At 43.2% G+C, this 18,641-nt stretch overlaps 20 non-coding genes and 1 pseudogene across 20 annotated transcripts; all 21 read right to left on the reverse strand.

Annotated features, from left to right (window-relative positions):
• Positions 1–40: 40 nt before the first annotated feature.
• LOC133006812 (5S ribosomal RNA) lies at positions 41–159 on the reverse strand. Its single transcript, XR_009679321.1, has one exon. It is a non-coding gene; the product is annotated as a 5S ribosomal RNA (ribosomal RNA).
• A 213-nt stretch (positions 160–372) lies between these two features.
• LOC133006872 (5S ribosomal RNA) lies at positions 373–491 on the reverse strand. The gene has a single exon (XR_009679378.1). It is a non-coding gene; the product is annotated as a 5S ribosomal RNA (ribosomal RNA).
• Positions 492–699: 208 nt separating this feature from the next.
• Positions 700–818, reverse strand: LOC133006813 (5S ribosomal RNA). The gene has a single exon (XR_009679322.1). It is a non-coding gene; the product is annotated as a 5S ribosomal RNA (ribosomal RNA).
• A 214-nt stretch (positions 819–1,032) lies between these two features.
• LOC133007462 (5S ribosomal RNA) lies at positions 1,033–1,151 on the reverse strand. The gene has a single exon (XR_009679932.1). It is a non-coding gene; the product is annotated as a 5S ribosomal RNA (ribosomal RNA).
• Positions 1,152–1,364: 213 nt separating this feature from the next.
• On the reverse strand, positions 1,365–1,483 carry LOC133006874 (5S ribosomal RNA). Its single transcript, XR_009679380.1, has one exon. It is a non-coding gene; the product is annotated as a 5S ribosomal RNA (ribosomal RNA).
• Positions 1,484–1,691: 208 nt separating this feature from the next.
• On the reverse strand, positions 1,692–1,810 carry LOC133006880 (5S ribosomal RNA). Its single transcript, XR_009679386.1, has one exon. It is a non-coding gene; the product is annotated as a 5S ribosomal RNA (ribosomal RNA).
• A 214-nt stretch (positions 1,811–2,024) lies between these two features.
• On the reverse strand, positions 2,025–2,143 carry LOC133007539 (5S ribosomal RNA). The gene has a single exon (XR_009680004.1). It is a non-coding gene; the product is annotated as a 5S ribosomal RNA (ribosomal RNA).
• Positions 2,144–8,356: 6,213 nt separating this feature from the next.
• On the reverse strand, positions 8,357–8,475 carry LOC133007552 (5S ribosomal RNA). Its single transcript, XR_009680016.1, has one exon. It is a non-coding gene; the product is annotated as a 5S ribosomal RNA (ribosomal RNA).
• A 214-nt stretch (positions 8,476–8,689) lies between these two features.
• On the reverse strand, positions 8,690–8,808 carry LOC133008011 (5S ribosomal RNA). The gene has a single exon (XR_009680297.1). It is a non-coding gene; the product is annotated as a 5S ribosomal RNA (ribosomal RNA).
• Positions 8,809–9,022: 214 nt separating this feature from the next.
• LOC133007164 (5S ribosomal RNA) lies at positions 9,023–9,141 on the reverse strand. The gene has a single exon (XR_009679654.1). It is a non-coding gene; the product is annotated as a 5S ribosomal RNA (ribosomal RNA).
• A 214-nt stretch (positions 9,142–9,355) lies between these two features.
• LOC133008023 (5S ribosomal RNA) lies at positions 9,356–9,474 on the reverse strand. Its single transcript, XR_009680309.1, has one exon. It is a non-coding gene; the product is annotated as a 5S ribosomal RNA (ribosomal RNA).
• Positions 9,475–15,525: 6,051 nt separating this feature from the next.
• Positions 15,526–15,644, reverse strand: LOC133006462 (5S ribosomal RNA). The gene has a single exon (XR_009678992.1). It is a non-coding gene; the product is annotated as a 5S ribosomal RNA (ribosomal RNA).
• A 214-nt stretch (positions 15,645–15,858) lies between these two features.
• On the reverse strand, positions 15,859–15,977 carry LOC133006234 (5S ribosomal RNA). The gene has a single exon (XR_009678777.1). It is a non-coding gene; the product is annotated as a 5S ribosomal RNA (ribosomal RNA).
• Positions 15,978–16,191: 214 nt separating this feature from the next.
• On the reverse strand, positions 16,192–16,300 carry LOC133007838 (5S ribosomal RNA; annotated as a pseudogene).
• Positions 16,301–16,514: 214 nt separating this feature from the next.
• Positions 16,515–16,633, reverse strand: LOC133007026 (5S ribosomal RNA). The gene has a single exon (XR_009679524.1). It is a non-coding gene; the product is annotated as a 5S ribosomal RNA (ribosomal RNA).
• Positions 16,634–16,847: 214 nt separating this feature from the next.
• LOC133006180 (5S ribosomal RNA) lies at positions 16,848–16,966 on the reverse strand. The gene has a single exon (XR_009678727.1). It is a non-coding gene; the product is annotated as a 5S ribosomal RNA (ribosomal RNA).
• A 214-nt stretch (positions 16,967–17,180) lies between these two features.
• LOC133006056 (5S ribosomal RNA) lies at positions 17,181–17,299 on the reverse strand. Its single transcript, XR_009678611.1, has one exon. It is a non-coding gene; the product is annotated as a 5S ribosomal RNA (ribosomal RNA).
• A 196-nt stretch (positions 17,300–17,495) lies between these two features.
• Positions 17,496–17,614, reverse strand: LOC133006465 (5S ribosomal RNA). Its single transcript, XR_009678993.1, has one exon. It is a non-coding gene; the product is annotated as a 5S ribosomal RNA (ribosomal RNA).
• A 212-nt stretch (positions 17,615–17,826) lies between these two features.
• LOC133007286 (5S ribosomal RNA) lies at positions 17,827–17,945 on the reverse strand. Its single transcript, XR_009679768.1, has one exon. It is a non-coding gene; the product is annotated as a 5S ribosomal RNA (ribosomal RNA).
• Positions 17,946–18,159: 214 nt separating this feature from the next.
• Positions 18,160–18,278, reverse strand: LOC133007638 (5S ribosomal RNA). The gene has a single exon (XR_009680097.1). It is a non-coding gene; the product is annotated as a 5S ribosomal RNA (ribosomal RNA).
• A 214-nt stretch (positions 18,279–18,492) lies between these two features.
• On the reverse strand, positions 18,493–18,611 carry LOC133005911 (5S ribosomal RNA). Its single transcript, XR_009678475.1, has one exon. It is a non-coding gene; the product is annotated as a 5S ribosomal RNA (ribosomal RNA).
• Positions 18,612–18,641: the final 30 nt, after the last annotated feature.

The following is an 18,641-nucleotide window of genomic DNA, read 5'->3' on the forward strand; positions in this document are numbered from 1 at the left end:
GCAACCGTTCCCTCTGCTGGTTGCAAAGCAAATTCGAAAAAGCTTACAGCACCTGGTATTCCCAGGCGGTCTCCCATCCAAGTACTAACCAAGCCAGACCCTGCTTAGCTTCCGAGATCAGACGAGATCGGGCGTGCTCAGGGTGGTATGGCCGTAAGCGAAAGACTCAACCCACAATACTTATTTATACATGTGAACCACTACCACCATCATCAAATCATGACAATTATCAATAATTTCCATCAGTAATAATGCCATGGTTCCATATCCTTGTTTTCTTTGATGGTGAGTCTTTCCTGCTCTTTCCAAGATGTTTCTCCTTTAAAGCAGCAGCAACCATTCCCTCTGCTGGTTGCAAAGCAAATTCGAAAAAGCTTACAGCACCTGGTATTCCCAGGCGGTCTCCCATCCAAGTACTAACCAAGCCCGACCATGCTTAGCTTCCGAGATCAGACGAGATCGGGCGTGCTCAGAGTGGTATGGCCGTAAGCAAAAGACTCAACCCACAATACCTTATTTATACATGTGAACCACCATCATCAAATCATGAAAATTATCAATAATTTCCAACAGTAATAATGTCAGGGTTCCATATCCTTGTTTTCTTTGATGGTGAGTCTTTCCTGCTCTTTCCAAGATGTTTCTCCTTTAAAGCAGCAGCAACCGTTCCCTCTGCTGGTTGCAAAGCAAATTCGAAAAAGCTTACAGCACCTGGTATTCCCAGGCGGTCTCCCATCCAAGTACTAACCAAGCCAGACCCTGCTTAGCTTCCGAGATCAGACGAGATCGGGCGTGCTCAGGGTGGTATGGCCGTAAGCGAAAGACTCAACCCACAATACCTTATTTATACATGTGAACCACCACCACCATCATCAAATCATGACAATTATCAATCATTTCAATCAGTAATAATGTCAGGGTTCCATATCCTTGTTTTCTTTGATGGTGAGTCTTTCCTGCTCTTTCCAAGATGTTTCTCCTTTAAAGCAGCAGCAACCGTTCCCTCTGCTGGTTGCAAAGCAAATTCGAAAAAGCTTACAGCACCTGGTATTCCCAGGCGGTCTCCCATCCAAGTACTAACCAAGCCAGACCCTGCTTAGCTTCTGAGATCAGACGAGATCGGGCGTGCTCAGGGTGGTATGGCCGTAAGCGAAAGACTCAACCCACAATACTTATTTATACATGTGAACCACTACCACCATCATCAAATCATGACAATTATCAATAATTTCCATCAGTAATAATGCCAGGGTTCCATATCCTTGTTTTCTTTGATGGTGAGTCTTTCCTGCTCTTTCCAAGATGTTTCTCCTTTAAAGCAGCAGCAACCATTCCCTCTGCTGGTTGCAAAGCAAATTCGAAAAAGCTTACAGCACCTGGTATTCCCAGGCGGTCTCCCATCCAAGTACTAACCAAGCCCGACCATGCTTAGCTTCCGAGATCAGACGAGATCGGGCGTGCTCAGAGTGGTATGGCCGTAAGCAAAAGACTCAACCCACAATACCTTATTTATACATGTGAACCACCATCATCAAATCATGAAAATTATCAATAATTTCCAACAGTAATAATGTCAGGGTTCCATATCCTTGTTTTCTTTGATGGTGAGTCTTTCCTGCTCTTTCCAAGATGTTTCTCCTTTAAAGCAGCAGCAACCGTTCCCTCTGCTGGTTGCAAAGCAAATTCGAAAAAGCTTACAGCACCTGGTATTCCCAGGCGGTCTCCCATCCAAGTACTAACCAAGCCAGACCCTGCTTAGCTTCCGAGATCAGACGAGATCGGGCGTGCTCAGGGTGGTATGGCTGTAAGCGAAAGACTCAACCCACAATACCTTATTTATACATGTGAACCACCACCACCATCATCAAATCATGACAATTATCAATCATTTCCATCAGTAATAATGTCAGGGTTCCATATCCTTGTTTTCTTTGATGGTGAGTCTTTCCTGCTCTTTCCAAGATGTTTCTCCTTTAAAGCAGCAGCAACCGTTCCCTCTGCTGGTTGCAAAGCAAATTCGAAAAAGCTTACAGCACCTGGTATTCCCAGGCGGTCTCCCATCCAAGTACTAACCAAGCCAGACCCTGCTTAGCTTCCGAGATCAGACGAGATTGGGCGTGCTCAGGGTGGTATGGCCGTAAGCGAAAGACTCAACCCACAATACTTATTTATACATGTGAACCACTACCACCATCATCAAATCATGACAATTATCAATCATTTCCATCAGTAATAATGCCAGGGTTCCATATCCTTGTTTTCTTTGATGTTGAGTCTTTCCTGCTCTTTCCAAGATGTTTCTCCTTTAAAGCAGCAGCAACCGTTCCCTCTGCTGGTTGCAAAGCAAATTCGAAAAAGCTTACAGCACCTGGTATTCCCAGGCGGTCTCCCATCCAAGTACTAACCAAGCCCGACCATGCTTAGCTTCCGAGATCAGACGAGATCGGGCGTGCTTTTTTTTTTTTTTTTTTTTTTTATTATCAAAAATACCAATTTATATATACAAAAGACATTCATCTGTAAATATTCACACAAAACAATGACATACACACAGGAATCACATTCATGTTAAGGGATAACAAAACTCAAAAAATGAAAAAAAAAGAAAGAAAAATAAATCACTTAATAATAACACGTGCGCCTGATAAACATAGAGGCACACTCAGAAATTAAATGCTAGTTTCCCTTCCGATGTTACAGATATAAAGCCACACCCGTCAATAAAACATTCAGCAAAGTCCTCAGCACCATATTTAAAGATCAAACCCACATTTCTCCAGACAACCGATTCAAACAAATCCCACACATGCACCTTTTTCCCCTCAAAATGAGCAAGATTCCTTCTTGACATAATAGCATACCTCACGTGGCTTAACACAAAATTAAACAAACGAACATTCACATCTTTCCTTTTCCCATTTACTCCAAACAGCAACATTTTATTCCATTCATATGCCTTTACAAAACCCTTTTCCCAGTTTTTAAACAGCATATCTTTTAACTTCAAAACAAAACTACGTAGACATTCACATCGGATATATATATGTAACAAGTCTTCTGGCTCAGTTTCACACACGTCACATTCTCTTTTGTTCTTTTTGTTAATCTGATGCAGCACCGTGTTTACATAGATCCTGTTGTGTCTCGTCATGAAGTCATTGTTTTCACATTCTATTGCATTATATTTGATTTGGAGGTTTTCCCATATCAACTGTACATTCATACCTGGCAGAACCCTCTCCCACATTTGTTCTGATGCCGGTCTTTTCAGCAGTTTCGCTATCAGTTCTAAATATATGTTTTTTACTTTTAATTCTTTAAACTCTTTATTTGCATAATTTTTAACAAACACTAGTTTAGGTAAGGGTCCATCCCCTGTCCTCACACACTCTCTCTCAATCAAATACCTCCAGTCTACAGGCATACTCCCCTTAATTATATCATACATTTTTACAATCATATCTCTCCTAGCATCCTCATCCCCTTCTCTTACGCAGTCTACCATTGCCTGCCCAGGCAGAAACCCAGGCACAAACTCATAGACCATGTCCTTTACTTGCCTAATTCCTGCATCCATGAAAACCTTATTGTATAGCATTTTGTTGTTATGCTGTATTATAGGATTGAGAAAAACGGGTTTATTCATTACTTCGGTTACATTACTACAGTTGTATGATATGTTGGGTAGGAATTCTCCCCACGCTTTGAACACCTCTTGGTAGAAAGAAGGCACTTTTTCATACATTGGTTCCTTCAAAACCATAAGCAGACTATTCTCTCCACATCTACCAGCCATCTGAACATACATTTTAAAGAATTGTTTCCACCCATAGTCATTCACATCATGGAGATACTTCTTCACTGTTTTAACCCTCAGTGCTTTACGTTTTGTGTCAATGTCCACCAGTTTTAACCCTCCCTCACTGTACCCTGCTATCAACGTTTTGTGGGATATCCTCACACCCTTCCCATCCCACAAGAAGTTTGAAGTCAGCTGATTTAATTCGGATAGAACCCATACCGGAAGATCTAGTGCGCCCAAAACATACACACATTTGGATAATAATAAGGAATTAACAACTATTACCTTACCTTTTAATTTCAATTTCCTCTGCTTCCATGCATTTAAAGTGTGTTTTATCTTATTTATCACTCCTGTCCAAGTGATATCTCTTGCTTCCTTTTCGTTTGGACCTATGTTTACTCCTAAAACTTTGATGCAGTCCACCACTCTAAATGCAATCATACTGTCAACCCTATCCCCCTCCTGACCTATACACATTAGTTCCGATTTTTCTATATTCACTTTAGCCCCTGCTGCCCTCCCATATGTTCCCATGTGTTTCATAATTATATTGATGCTGTCCATATTTTCTACTGTTATTGTCATGTCATCCGCATATTGTTGAATTATATTAATTTTCTCACCTGGTATTTGTATTCCTTTTATATTACTATCCTTTTTTATAAGGACAGCAAAGGGTTCAATAGACATGCTATACAACAGTGCTGATAAAGGACAGCCCTGTCTCACTGACCTCTCCAAAGCAAAGGTGTCTGTCATCAGACCATTACATTTGACCCTACTCTTAGCTTCCTTATACAGCAGCCTGATCCAACTCACTATTCTATCCCCAAACCCAAATTCTTTCATAGTCCGAAACAAGAACTCATGCTCCACTCTATCAAAAGCCTTATTCAAATCTACACTCAACACAATCCCAGACTGTTCTTTCATGTGCCTAACAACGTCCCTCACTGTCCCTATTATATCTGCTATGTCTCTCCCTTCGACACTATATGCCTGTGTCGGTGATATTATTCCTCCCATTACCTTCTTAATCCTATACGCTAAAACCCTTGTTAATATCTTATAGTCACTATTCAATAAACTAATTGGCCTATAATTCCCTAACTCCAACCTACTCCCCCTGTTTTTAAATAATATTGTGATTACCCCAGTAGCCATGGATTCTGGAACCAGTTGTCCCTCTTCCATGCTTTGATATACCATTAGCAGTATGGGTGCCAACACATCAGCAAACTCTTTGTAGAATTCACTGCTAAGGCCATCTGAACCAGGGCTTTTATTGTTTTTTGCATTTTTAATTGCTATTTGTATTTCTTCTACTGTAATCTCTCTGTCACACATGTCTTGCTCGTCTGCTGATATCCTTGCATCCACACCACTCAAGACCTCATCAATACATACTTTTTCTGCATTCCCTTTTTTATACAAGTTTTTATAGAAGCCTTCCACTGTATTCAAAATGCTAACCAAATCATTTACCTTCTCCCCATTTTCATTCTGTAGTTCGTTTATATAATTTTTTTCCTGCTTATTTTTTTCCAGGTTTAGAAAGTACGCTGTGCACCTTTCCCCCTCTACAGCATACTGTACTCTACTCCTTACTATCGCCCCATCACATTTATTTTTCTCACAATCTTTTAGTTGCCTTCTCAACTCCAGATAATTTTGTATATTATAATTTCCATCTTTGTCTGCTTTCCCTGCTTCTTCGTTTAATTTATTTTGTATCTCTTTCTCTACCTGATCCATTCTGAAGTTCTTTTGCTTGGAATAGTATATGCTTTTCTTTTTAACTTTTTCTTTCAAATTTTCCCACCAAATACAAATATTATCTTTGTTTAATCTGTTCTCTATTTCTTCTTTGATACATTTTGCTATCATCTCTTTATATGAATCCTCTCTTAATAAGCTGTTGTTTAGGCACCACATTCCTCCACCTACATTCCTTATACATACGTCCCTTAACCTCAGCGACAGGATTGCATGATCACTAAGAGTGGTAAAATTATATTTCACCTCTTTTATTTGGCTGACAATGTTTTCCTTAACTAGGACGAGGTCTATTCTACTCTGTCTAAGGGTCCCCATAACCACCTGCCTCCGCGAAAACACTTTTCGTTCTGCATTTTCCTCCCTCCATACGTCCACCATTTTGTGTTCTGCCATCATGCTTTTCAAAAAGTTCCTTGACCCATCATACCTGTATTTTACATTATTTGAATAATCTAGTCTTGATAATTTTACATTATAGTCACCAACCATCATACAATCTCCCGTGCACAGAACCTCCAAGTCCTCAAAAAAACCCTTTCTCAGTTCCTCCACGTTTGGTGCATAGATATTGATTAATTTGTATGTGTTTTTATTGTGGACAAATTCTATCGCTATCACACGTCCATTCCCTCCACAAAAGGTTTGCTTGACACCACTAACAGACCTCTCTTTGACAAGGATTGCCACTCCACATGCCCTCGCACTCCCATTGTCTATAAATATGGGCCCTTTCCAAATCTTTCCAAGGGTTTCCACAAGTTCATTATCCCAATGCGTTTCTTGTAGGCACAGTATGTCAGATTTACAGAGTTCAATCGTTCTTTCTATTTTGATCATGTTCCTCAGGCCGTTTGCATTTAAGGATGTTATTATGACCATAGTAATGGTGAAAAGAAAAACACAGCTTTCCAGAGATGCTCGATTGTTCATACCTTCCGCTCTTTTGGCACCCTTTTGTCCTTCTTTTTGCTCATTCTCTTCCTGCTGGCTTTCACCGCCTCGTAGTCCATCGACTCTCCTTCTCCCGATGTTCTTGCCTCCACCACCTCCATGCTCGAATCGTCTGGCTCCTTAGGTGAAGCAGTCGCAGCAGCAGCAGCAGCAGCAGCAGCAGCAGCAGCAGCAGCAGCAGCAGCAGCCCCGCCGCCCCTTGGAGCCTCACTGCAATCCGGGGCCTCCACCTCTCCTGGTCGGTCGCCTCTTCGTTCACTCGCCCGGGCTGAGGGAGTTTTGGGCGCTTTGCTAGCACCTTCCTCCATACTTTGCCCGGATGCTCCTCCCGTCACGCAACCCGTCTCACCGGACACTCCATCCGCACTGCTGCCGATGGTGGATGGGGTAATTTCACCCCCGCTGGCAGCTCCGGTGTCCTCGTCCTGCTGTCGTTGCTCCTCCTCGGACCAGGAAACGCTCTCGTCGCCGCCGGCTGGCTCCGCGTCCACCGTCCTCTCCTCTCCGCGCCTCCCCCCCTGCAAGTCACACTCCCTAGCATAGTGTCCCTGGCGCTTGCATTTATAACAGGTGAAGTCTGGGCATTCTCTCAAAATATGTCCTGGCTGGATGCACAGCCCGCAGACCTTCACCTGCCTGTCATGAATTACACGGAAGTACTCCCCTCCGTCTAGTGTCTCGAACTTTGCTGAGTAGGGCAGCGACTGTACAAGTTCAGTAAATTGTACTTTACAGAACCTTGTCCCGTCCACCACGTCTGTCCCAGGCCATTTCCTTCTTTTGATGGGCGAAATCGCCCTCACACCCCACGTTGAGAGTTTCTGCCTAATTTCAGCATCAGTGATATAAGATGGCAAGTTTAGAAATGAAACAACAATTTCATTGCTGCGAACTTCCTTGGCAGTCACCCGAGTGTTTTCGATTTTGAAGCCATCTAATAACCTTGTCTTGCCCTTTCCCTCCTGCATGGTGATCTTGTAAGTGTTGTTACTTTTGACCCTGCATGCCAGAACAATCCCACACTTTTCCTTGATTTCCCGCAACAGTTCCATCATGGTAATGTAATCTTCACCGACGAGCTCTACAATCAATGTCAGCTCCTTTTTATAGCCACAATCACCCTCACTTTCTCCCTGTCTCTCTTTATCTCTCCTACCATTCACCATGCTTGCTTTATCAATAGGCCTAATAACGGAATTGATCTCCTGGGTTATTCCTTTCTCGCTGGCTTCAATATTTCCAGAATCATTCTCCCGTTCTACATGTGCCAAACTGTTCTTAACTTCCATGTTTTCATTCACAAGTTCTTCCCTCCAATCACTAGAAGCATAATCAATCTCGGGTTCTGCATTAATCAAAGTGGCCTTACCTTCTATTTTGTCATTTATCAAATTATCCATCCAATCACAGAAAGTATGAAACAATCCCCCAAACAGCCAGGCTGCAGGGGAAATGAATCACACATAAAACTATCACAAATGCACCTTATGCCTCACAAGCACACGCGGTCCCAACAAACACTCGACTGCTCTCTGCTCACTTCCTGCTTGCGCACCTGAACGGGATCAGACGAGATCGGGCGTGCTCAGGGTGGTATGGCAGTAAGCGAAAGACTCAACCCACAATACCTTATTTATACATGTGAACCACCACCACCATCATCAAATCATGACAATTATCAAGCATTTCCATCAGTAATAATGTCAGGGTTCCATATCCTTGTTTTCTTTGATGGTGAGTCTTTCCTGCTCTTTCCAAGATGTTTCTCCTTTAAAGCAGCAGCAACCGTTCCCTCTGCTGGTTGCAAAGCAAATTCCAAAAAGCTTACAGCACCTGGTATTCCCAGGCAGTCTCCCATCCAAGTACTAACCAAGCCCGACAATGCTTAGCTTCCGAGATCAGACGAGATCGGGCGTGCTCAGGGTGGTATGGCCGTAAGCGAAAGACTCAACCCACAATACCTTATTTATACATGTGAACCACCACCACCATCATCAAATCATGACATTTATCAAACATTTCCATCAGTAATAATGTCAGGGTTCCATATCCTTGTTTTCTTTGATGTTGAGTCTTTCCTGCTCTTTCCAAGATGTTTCTCCTTTAAAGCAGCAGCAACCGTTCCCTCTGCTGGTTGCAAAGCAAATTCGAAATAGCTTACAGCACCTGGTATTCCCAGGCGGTCTCCCATCCAAGTACTAACCAAGCCCGACCCTGCTTAGCTTCCGAGATCAGACGAGATCGGGCGTGCTCAGGGTGGTATGGCCGTAAGCGAAAGACTCAACCCACAATACCTTATTTATACATGTGAACCACCACCACCATCATCAAATCATGACAATTATCAATCATTTCCATCAGTAATAATGTCAGGGTTCCATATCCTTGTTTTCTTTGATGTTGAGTCTTTCCTGCTCTTTCCAAGATGTTTCTCCTTTAAAGCAGCAGCAAACGTTCCCTCTGCTGGTTGCAAAGCAAATTCGAAAAAGCTTACAGCACCTGGTATTCCCAGGCAGTCTCCCATCCAAGTACTAACCAAGCCCGACGCTGCTTAGCTTCCGAGATCAGACGAGATCGGGCGTGCTCAGGGTGGTATGGCCGTAAGCGAAAGACTCAACCCACAATACCTTATTTATACATGTGAACCACCACCACCATCATCAAATCATGACAATTATCAAGCATTTCCATCAGTAATAATGTCAGGGTTCCATATCCTTGTTTTCTTTGATGGTGAGTCTTTCCTGCTCTTTCCAAGATGTTTCTCCTTTAAAGCAGCAGCAACCGTTCCCTCAGCTGGTTGCAAAGCAAATTCGAAAAAGCTTACAGCACCTGGTATTCCCAGGCGGTCTCCCATCCAAGTACTAACCAAGCCCGACCCTGCTTAGCTTCCGAGATCAGACGAGATCGGGCGTGCTCAGGGTGGTATGGCCGTAAGCGAAAGACTCAACCCACAATACCTTATTTATACATGTGAACCACCACCACCATCATCAAATCATAACAATTATCAATCATTTCCATCAGTAATAATGTCAGGGTTCCATATCCTTGTTTTCTTTGATGGTGAGTCTTTCCTGCTCTTTATCAAAAATATTTTGCATTTACATTTATTACATGTACATTTACATTTTAACACATTTTGTGTTATGTCAGCCCCTTTCCAGGCCTGTTCTTTTTACATGCATAATTATTTACTTCACAGAAAACACACAAATCAATAAATTATTAAAATCAAAAATCAACTCATAAAAAGAAACATCCCTTTTAACCGAAATTCATTCTCACCTCATTCACATCTCCATTCATTATTTCAATAAAAGTACTTCCATCCACAAATCCTTTTCTGAACTCCTCTTCTCCAATATAGCCCCATATCTGTCTCACGTCTCTTTCTGTTAAGTTTTGAAAAACAGTCCATACATCACATTTCCTTTTCTCGTAGTGAGCCGTGTTCCTTCTTATTTTAACTGCATACCTTGCATGGCTCAGCACATAGTTCATGAGGTTTACATTGCATCCCTTCTGTCTTTCATTCACACCAAACAGCCACAGCTTCTTCCATTCCATTCTCACTGCCCATTCTCCTTTCCAGCATTTATTTATTAACCCCTTTACTTTTTCAAAGTATCCCCTTAGTTCTTTACATTCAACAAATTCATGCATACATGTTTCCACTCCCTCACCACATACATCACATTCCTTTTCCACATTGCAGTCAAACTTACTTATTATTAGATTATTAAAAATCCTATTGTGCCTTAGCATGAAATCAAAGTGTTCGCATTCAATGCTATTCCATTTCACTCTCAAATTCTCCCATATGCTCTCCACATCCATTCCATTCATTACTTTGTTCCACACTTTCTCTGCAGCCGGTCTCCTTATCTCTTTTCCTCTCATATATTTATAAATCACTCTGGTTTTCACCTTTGCCAGTCTCACCTTGCATTCTCCTTCCCCCACATACATCTCTATTTTCTCTTCCCCCCTCACAGCATTCTCTCTCTCAATCATTCCCATCCATTCTTTAGGCATTGCTGTCTTAATTTTCTCTATTACTCCTTTTGCTGTGCCCGGCCATATTTCATCCCCATTCCCTCTTACTTCATCCACAATAACCTGTGCTCCCATGAAGCCCGGTATGTACTCATACACCATATCCCTTACCTTTCTTATCCCTGCCCTCCATATCACCCTGTTGAAAATAGTTTCTCCCTCTACCATAATTTTTGGATTTAAAAAAACACTGGTTGCTCCCATACCTGCCTCACATTCTTGCATTCATACTTCACTCCTCTCACAAACTATCCCCACGCTCCAAGCATCTCTTTGTATATGTCAGTCACCCCTTCAATCATCCCTTTTTTTAGTTCCATGAACACTCCGCTCTCTCCACATCCTCCACATTTATTTATTGCTTCTCTTAAAAATACCTTCCACACATGATCTCTGTTATCCTTTAAATATCTCACCATCATTTTCACCCTTAGTGCTTTCTTTTTCCCCTCTAAATTGACAAGTTTCAGTCCCCCGTTCTCATACTCATTTTCTAACACTTCTCTTGCTATCCTAACTCCCTTCCCATCCCACAAATAATTGCTTATGATTCTTTCTATTTCTTTCAACACTTTCACAGGCACATCCATCACATTCATCACATACACCATCTTGCTCATTATTAGTGCATTTACCACTATTACCTTCCCTTTTAATTTCAGCTTTCTCTGCTTCCAATACCCCAATGTTTTCTTTATGTTGTTTATCAGTACTTCATACTGCCTATCTCTCCCTTCCTCTCCCTCAATCCCTAAGTTCACTCCCACAACCTTCATGTACCCTTTGTTTTCCTTCAATCCTTTCACTCCCTCCCCTCCTCTGCTTTCCCCTATATACATTATTTCAGATTTTTCTATATTTACTTTAGCTCCTGATGCCCTCCCATACAGTTCTACACTTTGTAATACCTGTACTACACTTTCCTTGTCCCTCACTGTCACTGTTGTATCATCCGCATATTGATATAGTGTGCTCACCTGTCCGCCCGGTAGTTCTATGCCCTTAATCCTCCTATTCTGCAGTATGAGTACCGCTAACGGCTCTGCTGACAAGGAGTACAGCAGAGCCGATAGCGGACATCCCTGCCTCACTGACCTTTCTAATCTAACTTCACCTGTGACTATCCCATTGACTTTAATCTTACTGCCTGCTCTTTCATACATTCGCCTAACCCATCCTATCAACCTTCCTCCAAATCCCATCTTCTCTAACACTTTATACAAATAACTGTGATCTACTCTATCAAAAGCTTTGTTAAGATCTAAACTAACTACTGCCCCTCCATTGTTCTCCTTCATGTGTGTTATTGTGTCTCTAATACTACTTATTGTGTCGGCTATGTCTCTCCCTGGTATGCTATACGCTTGTGTGCTTCCCACCACCGTCCCTATTACTTCCTTCATTCTGTTTGCTAACACCTTTGCTAATACCTTATAATCCCCATTTAACATTGTGAGTGGCCTGTAATTTTCTAATTTGTCCCTACTCCCTTTTTTATATATTATGCTCACTAGACCTGTTGTCATACTCTGCGGCATTTCTCCCTTCTCTTCTACCCATCTATATAATCTCTCCAACACTGGTACTAATTCTTCTCTAAACTCTATATAAAATTCTCCTATTATTCCATCTATCCCTGGACTCTTATTTCTGCCTAACCCATTTATTGCTTTCTCTATCTCTCCCTTACTTATCTCTCCTTCGCACACCTCTCTATCCTCATCACTCAGTCTAGCTTCCATCTTGTCTATAACCTGCCTACTGCTCTCCTCATCTAACGCTTCTTTCTTATATAACTCTCTATAAAACTCTTCTACTCTTTCCACTATCCCTACAAGCTCTGTTATTTTTTCCCCCCCTTTCCCCTCCACTTGCTCAAAATACTTTTTCTCCTGCCTTATCTTCTCTAGTCTTAAGAAATACCCTGTACATTTTTCTCCCTCTATCGCATATTTCGCTCTACTTCTTATTATAGCTCCCTCACATTTTCCCTGTTCTATTTCCTTAAGTTCATCTTTCTTTCTTATATATCCCTCTATGTCAATATTAAGCCCTTCCCCTGCTTTCTTCCCCTCTTCCTCTAACTCCTTTTTTAGCCTTTGTATCTTCTCTCTTTCTTTCTTTCCCCGGTTCCTGCTGTGTTTTTTGCTCATGTTCCTTATCCCCTCTTTCAGTCTCTCCCACCACCTCCCTGTGTCTTCCTCACACATTCTCTCATTCATCTCCCACATTATGTATTCTCTCACTTCTTTTTTATATTTTTCATCTTTAAGCAGCTGCCCATTCATACACCACACTCCCCCTCCTCTTCTCCTTATTTCCCCCCTATTGTAAATTTTAACACCTTGTGATCACTATATGTTGTGACTATATATTCTATACCTTTAATCCTTTCCGCTATGCCCTTTGTGCTCAATACTAAATCTATCCTACTCTGTTTCAGTTCCCCTTTCACCAGCTGTACTCTTGAGAACTCTCTCCCCTCTGGATTTCTTTCTCTCCATACATCACTCAATCCTTTCATACTCTTTATCTTTTCTAGCACCTCCCTTGTTGTGTCATTCTTAAAATGCATGTTCCTTGACACATCCAATTTCCCACACCACACATTAAAGTCCCCCACGATCATACAGTTTTCATCACACATCACTCCCATCTTTTCAAACATCTCCTTTCTTTCTTTCTCCTCATTCGGCGCATACACATTTACTAGCTTAATCTCCTCATTCATATACTCAAACTTGATCCCTATCACCCTCCCATCTCCCTCATCTTCACACCTTGTCACATTCCCTATCACTCCCTTTTTTGTTAATATAGCTACACCTCTTGCATTCCCATCTCCATTATTTGCAAACACATCTCCCCTCCATTCATCCTCCACCTCTTTCATACATCTCTCATCCCAGTGTGTTTCCTGTAAGCATATTATATCATAATTGCTGTCACCATATATCTGATTTCTTTTGTTTTTGTTCTTTAGCCCCCTTGCATTTATTGAGATTATTATTAACATTATTAGTATTGTTATTTTCATTTTGTTTTTTCCTTAGTTTTACTTTTCTTATTTATCCTCGTATGCCTCTGAGTGTTCTGTCTTTTCCTCATTTGTTTTATTTTTTCCTCTATATCCATGTCCGTTTCAGATCCTACCGTCTGTGATGCAGTGGTCTCCTCTCCCGTCTCTTTGGGCTTTGCTCCATTCAGTTCCTTGTCCGTCCCTCCAGTGTCGTCCTCTCCTCGCCTTTTCTCCCGGCCTGCTTCCTTCTCTCCGTCTCTCCTTGCGACCGTCGCCCCCTTCTCTGGCCTTTTCGTCTCCTTTGTTTTGGGACCTTTCTCCTCCGCCCCGTCTCTCCTTCCTTCTGCGATCAGCTCTCGCTCCAGCACTCCTCTCCTCCTTCCTCCATCCTCCTCTTCGTCGTTTACTCTCGTTCTCTCCTTCCTCGTCTTCCGGTCTGCTCCCTCTTTCTTTCCTCCTTTCGTCTCCTCCATCCTCCGCTCTCCTTCCTGCTTCCCTGGATCCTCCCTCACCTGCTCCTCCATTTCATTTCCGTCTCCATCCTCCACACTTTCCATGTCCTCCGCATCTCCTTCCTCCCTGCTTCCACTCTCACTTTCTTGCTCACTTTCACTCGTATCATCTTCTGCCTCACTCTTATTGCATCTGCATTCATTCATCAGGTTCTGGCACAAATCACATCTCTTCCTCCCCTGCGTGCACTCCCTTGCATAATGTCCTTGCACTCCACATCTGTTGCAATGAAATTCCGGGCACTCTCTCATTATGTGGCCAGGTTTTATGCACAGCCTGCACACTTTTACTTGTTTGTCGTGCAGCACCCTGAAATACTCCGCCCCCAGCGCTGTGTCAAACTTTGTAGAATACGGCAGTGATTGTATCTGGTTATTGAATTTCACTTTCAGGAACCTTGTCCCATCAGCCACGTTTGTACCTGGCCACATCCTTCTTTTAATGGGAGATACTGCAGAGACCCCCCATAGTTGTAGTTTTGCCAATATCTCCTTGTCCTCGATGTAAAAAGGTAAATTCATAAATGACACCACCAGCTCGTCATTCACCAGTTCTCTTGCGTGCACCCGAGTCTCCCCAATCTTGAATCCTTCCATGAGTCTGTCTTTCCCCTTAGGGTGGCTCATGGTCATCTCATATTTTTTATCAGTGATCTGTCTGCACGCCAGCAGCCCCCCGCACAACTCACGCACACACCTCATCAGCTCCATAGCTGTGTCTTCTCCCTCTCCTTCCATCTCTACCATCACTGTCTGCTCCCTGTCATATCTCTCATTGTTTGTGCAGCTCTTGCTCTGCGTCAGCTCAGTTTCTCTCCCGCTGTCACCTCCGTGGGTGACAGCGTTAACACTCACCCGCTCCGTGCTGGTCTCCGCCATGGTCTCCGCCATGGTCTCGGATGCCCTTCCACACAGGCTCCGTTACCCCCGCACAGTGCGTCACTGCCGCGGGGGGACACACATACACTAAACAAGACAATCACAACGCTAACGTCCGGTTGGATTAACACGTAAGAAGTCGAAAAAAAGGGAGATGTAGAGAGAGAACAAGAAAAAAGCTGGGAAAAGAGAAAAAAATAAGAAAAATAGTTCCTCTGTATCCACATGCGGTGGCTTACTTCCTGGTTCGTTGATGATGTCACTCCGTGGTGCGTTCAAGGGCGTTCAGGCTGGTGTGGCCGTAAGCGAAAGACTCAACCCACAATACCTTATTTATACATGTGAACCACCACCACCATCATCAAATCATGACAATTATCAAGCATTTCCATCAGTAATAATGTCAGGGTTCCATATCCTTGTTTTCTTTGATGGTGAGTCTTTCCTGCTCTTTCCAAGATGTTTCTCCTTTAAAGCAGCAGCAACCGTTCCCTCAGCTGGTTGCAAAGCAAATTCGAAAAAGCTTACAGCACCTGGTATTCCCAGGCGGTCTCCCATCCAAGTACTAACCAAGCCCGACCATGCTTAGCTTCCGAGATCAGACGAGATCGGGCGTGCTCAGGGTGGTATGGCCGTAAGCGAAAGACTCAACCCACAATACCTTATTTATACATGTGAACCATCACCACCATCATCAAATCATGACAATTATCAATCATTTCCATCAGTAATAATGTCAGGGTTCCATATCATTGTTTTCTTTGATGTTGAGTCTTTCCTGCTCTTTCCAAGATGTTTCTCCTTTAAAGCAGCAGCAACCGTTCCCTCTGCTGGTTGCAAAGCAAATTCGAAAAAGCTTACAGCACCTGGTATTCCCAGGCGGTCTCCCATCCAAGTACTAACCAAGCCCGACCCTGCTTAGCTTCCAAGATCAGACGAGATCGGGCGTGCTCAGGGTGGTATGGCCGTAAGCGAAAGACTCAACCCACAATACCTTATTTATACATGTGAACCACCACCACCATCATCAAATCATGACAATTATCAAGCCTTTCCATCAGTAATAATGTCAGGGTTCCATATCCTTGTTTTCTTTGATGGTGAGTCTTTCCTGCTCTTTCCAAGATGTTTCTCCTTTAAAGCAGCAGCAACCGTTCCCTCTGCTGGTTGCAAAGCAAATTCGAAAAAGCTTACAGCACCTTGTATTCCCAGGCGGTCTCCCATCCAAGTACTAACCAAGCCCTACCCTGCTTAGCTTCCGAGATCAGGCGTGCTCAGGGTGGTATGGCCGTAAGCGAAAGACTCAACCCACAATACCTTATTTATACATGTGAACCACCACCACCATCATCAAATCATAACAATTATCAAGCATTTCCATCAGTAATAATGTCAGGGTTCCATATCCTTGTTTTCTTTGATGGTGAGTCTTTCCTGCTCTTTCCAAGATGTTTCTCCTTTAAAGCAGCAGCAACCGTTCCCTCAGCTGGTTGCAAAGCAAATTCGAAAAAGCTTACAGCACCTGGTATTCCCAGGCAGTCTCCCATCCAAGTACTAACCAAGCCCGACCATGCTTAGCTTCCGAGATCAGACGAGATCGGGCGTGCTCAGGGTGGTATGGCCGTAAGCGAAAGACTCAACCCACAATACCTTATTTATACATGTGAACCACCACCACCATCATCAAATCATGACAATTATCAATCATTTCCATCAGTAATAATGTCAGGGTTCCATATCCTTGTTTTCTTTGATGGTGAGTCTTTCCTGCTCTTTCCAAGATGTTTCTCCTTTAAAGCAGCAGCAACCGTTCCCTCTGCTGGTTGCAAAGCAAATTCGAAAAAGCTTACAGCACCTGGTATTCCCAGGCGGTCTCCCATCCAAGTACTAACCAAGCCCGACCCTGCTTAGCTTCCGAGATCAGACGAGATCGGGCGTGCTCAGGGTGGGATGGCCGTAAGCGAAAGACTCAACCCACAATACCTTATTTATACATGTGAACCACCACCACCATCATCAAATCATGACAATTTTCAAGCATTTCCATCAGTAATAATGTCAGGGTTCCATATCCTTGTTTTCTTTGATGGTGAGTATTTCCTGCTCTTTCCAAGATGTTTCTCCTTTAAAGCAGCAGCAACCGTTCCCTCAGCTGGTTGCAAATCAAATTCGAAAAAGCTTACAGCACCTGGTATTCCCAGGCGGTCTCCCATCCAAGTACTAACCAAGCCCGACCCTGCTTAGCTTCCGAGATCAGACGAGATCGGGCGTGCTCAGGGTGGAATGGCCGTAAGCGAAAGACTCAACCCACAATACCTTATTTATACATGTGAACCACTATCATCAAATCATGACAATTATCAATAATTTCCAACAGTAATAATGTCAGGGTTCCATATCCTTGTTTTCTTTGATGGTGAGTCTTTCCTGCTCTTTCCAAGATGTTTCTCCTTTAAAGCAGCAGCAACCGTTCCCTCTGCTGGTTGCAAAAAGCTTACAGCACCTGGTATTCCCAGGCGGTCTCCCATCCAAGTACTAACCAAGCCCGACCATGCTTAGCTTCCGAGATCAGACGAGATCGGGCGTGCTCAGGGTGGTATGGCCGTAAGCGAAAGACTCAACCCACAATACCTTATTTATACATGTGAACCACCACCACCATCATCAAATCATAACAATTATCAATCATTTCCATCAGTAATAATGTCAGTTCCATATCCTTGTTTTCTTTGATGGTGAGTCTTTCCTGCTCTTTCCAAGATGTTTCTCCTTTAAAGCAGCAGCAACCGTTCCCTCAGCTGGTTGCAAAGCAAATTCGAAAAAGCTTACAGCACCTGGTATTCCCAGGCGGTCTCCCATCCAAGTACTAACCAAGCCCGACCATGCTTAGCTTGCGAGATCAGACGAGATCGGGCGTGCTCAGGGTGGTATGGCCGTAAGCGAAAGACTCAACCCACAATACCTTATTTATACATGTGAACCACCACCACCATCATCAAATCATGACAATTATCAAACATTTCCATCAGTAATAATGTCAGGGTTCCATATCCTTGTTTTCTTTGATGGTGAGTCTTTCCTGCTCTTTCCAAGATGTTTCTCCTTTAAAGCAGCAGCAACCGTTCCCTCTGCTGGTTGCAAAGCAAATTCGAAAAAGCATACAGCACCTGGTATTCCCAGGCGGTCTCCCATCCAAGAACTAACCAAGCCCGACCATGTTTAGCTTCCGAGATCAGACGAGATCGGGCGTGCTCAGGGTGGTATGGCCGTAAGCGAAAGACTCAACCCACAATACCTTATTTATACATGTGAACCACCACCACCATCATCAAATCATGACAATTATCAAACATTTCCATCAGTAATAATGTCAGGGTTCCATATCCTTGTTTTCTTTGATGTTGAGTCTTTCCTGCTCTTTCCAAGATGTTTCTCCTTTAAAGCAGCAGCAACCGTTCCCTCTGCTGGTTGCAAAGCAAATTCGAAAAAGCTTACAGCACCTGGTATTCCCAGGGGGTCTCCCATCCAAGTACTAACCAAGCCCGACCCTGCTTAGCTTCCGAGATCAGACGAGATCGGGCGTGCTCAGGGTGGTATGGCCGTAAGCGAAAAACTCAACCCACAATACCTTATTTAT

This window comes from Limanda limanda, chromosome 7 (genome assembly GCF_963576545.1).
Source record: "Limanda limanda chromosome 7, fLimLim1.1, whole genome shotgun sequence".
NCBI lineage: Eukaryota > Metazoa > Chordata > Actinopteri > Pleuronectiformes > Pleuronectidae > Limanda > Limanda limanda.